Below are 2444 nucleotides of genomic sequence, written 5' to 3'. Positions count from 1 at the left end.
AGATTTTCAAAACCCGCCTGGATGCAGTCCTGAGTGATGTGCTGTAGGCAGTCCTGCTTTAGCAGGGGAGTTGGACTAGATGATCTCTAGAGGTCCCTTCCAACTCTGACAATTCTGTGATTCTGTGAACTGTTAGAATATTTTGTTTGCTTGTTTGTTTGATTTGCTGGCTCTTCGATTTTGTATTTTTCCATACTTGATGGGTTTGGAGCTTGGAAGCTGATTTGCTTTTTGTTCTTCTAAATTTTATTATCAAATCTCTCTTCCGTTCAAAATATCATAGTCATACCAGTTCATAGTTTGAAAAATAATTACACATAAATAACCGGTGAGGGGTCTGGAGCACAAGTCTTAGGAGGAGCGGCTGAGGGAACTGGGATTGTTCAGCCTGGAGAAAAGGAGGCTGAGGGGAGACCTTATTGCTCTCTCCAACTGCCTGAAGGGAGGCTGTAGCAAGGTGGCAGTCAGACTCTTCTCCCAAGTAACAAGTGATAGAACACAAGGAGATGGACTCAAGGCGTGCCAAGCCAGGTTTAAATTGGATATTAAAAAAAAAAAATTCTTCACAGAAAGGGTTATGAATCAGTGGAACAGGCTGCCCACGGAAGTCATGGAATCGCCATGCCTGGAGGTATTTAAAAGACGTGTAGATGTGGTGCTGAGGGACATGGTTTAGTGGTGGACTTGGCAGTGCTAGGGTAACAGTTGAACTCAATGATCTTAAAAGTCTTTTCCAACCTAAATGATTCTACGATTCTGTAACAGAGAGATAGTTGGTGATAAATCATGCTAAGTACAAACCCTCCTCCCATTTTCCCAAATAAAAGCAGCTTTTACAGCAAAACTTTAGAGTACTACTTAATCTTACTTTTGGGTAATCTAGGAGTGAAACATTGGTACTCATGTTGTAGCATTTTCTCAGTCACAATGGGATGCTGAACTATGTAATTCTATATAACCATAATTTTTCTAATATATATGCACTCTGGGTGGTTCAAAGTTTTTTCTCAAATGGTTAGAAAATAACAATCATATAGTATTAGTATGTAATTCATATATCTGTTGTGGTTTTCAGATGATCAAATCTTTATAATTTCTTGGAAATATCTAAAAATTACATGGTTAACTTACTGAAGTGTTTTTGCTCCTCCATTGAGTACAAACATCATTAGTATTGAAAGATTATTACTGAAATACAAGCTTCACTTAGTAACAAGGCTTAGTATAGCTATTTTGTGCAATATTCATTTAAAAATGCAATTAGTGAAAGTACTTTTCTCATGAATGTGGTTTCTCATGTATAGGTTTGGTTAAAATAGCAAACAGCTTTTTCGAAGAAATGAAATTGTTTCATTCTACACACTAGCTTATGAAGGGTGGAGTGTAGGTTTTTTTGATTTGGGTATTTCTGTTGAACATTCAAGACATTGGGGGAATACGTAAAAAGAAACAAGTGGAAAGGGAGGAAACTAAAGTAACTAATAAACTGCTTTGTGTTCATGTGTTTTGCTGTGAAACTACTAAAGTAATTTTGAAAAAATGTTCATTACAACATTATATGATCTTGCTTCCATGACTTTGCTATTTTTATTAAAAAAAGGGTACATGTGTTTCACTGATTAGTTAATTGTATGTTGCCATTATATGTTGTTAATTACTGTGTTGCCATACTGCCTTTCTTGTCCTGTAAGTTCATTTTCTTTTAGTTGAATAGCCAATCAATGAGAAGTATCTATGCAAAAGTGTTGGGTGGCTGGTAGTGGAAGGTGGGAGAATTTGTCTTCCAGTCAATTGATTACTGAAAAATGCTGCAAAATTCTCTAAAATTTTACTTAATTTGTTGAAGCAATTGGGCCGTACTTTTTCCTTTATTCTGATATTCCATTTAATTTTCTGTAGTTTCAGTAGTAGTAATCAACTGCATACATTAAAGCTGCGGCTGAAAAGAAGTAGGTTAAGGATTTAGGTCAGATTACTTGCATATACTGAAATGATATATTTTATGCCTATGAGGAGAGAGAGCTCAGTTTTCAGCAGTGCCGTCCCAAGATACTAAGGAGCTTGAAAGTTACCACTTTGTGTGATGGGTATCTTTTGGAGTTGTTGGGTTCCTGCATTGAGAAGATACAATATTGGTGATGTCTTATGGGCTTTTGGGGTTTTTTTTTGCCTTTATAAACTTCCTCTTCATCTGCTCATAACAGCTCCTCTATTCATCTCACTTTACTGCCCTTTTCACACAGATACAGAAAATTACATCATCTTAATGAAGTTTCAGGGGCACTTTTTTAAGGTTTCCAGTTAAGAATACCTCTAATAAATTAGACTTCTATTTTCACACCTTATAAGTAGCCATCAAATCCTGGCCATTAGGCACTTGTTATCTACTGGTGACAGTTTCTTAGTACAGTTGACTATTTTCGTTATCATACCTGATCATCACA

This window comes from Charadrius vociferus, unplaced genomic scaffold (genome assembly GCF_000708025.1).
Source record: "Charadrius vociferus isolate BGI_N301 unplaced genomic scaffold, ASM70802v2 scaffold472, whole genome shotgun sequence".
Taxonomy (NCBI): Eukaryota; Metazoa; Chordata; class Aves; order Charadriiformes; family Charadriidae; genus Charadrius; species Charadrius vociferus.
The sequence above is the reverse complement of the archived record's forward strand: the minus strand, read 5'-3'. Positions refer to the sequence as shown.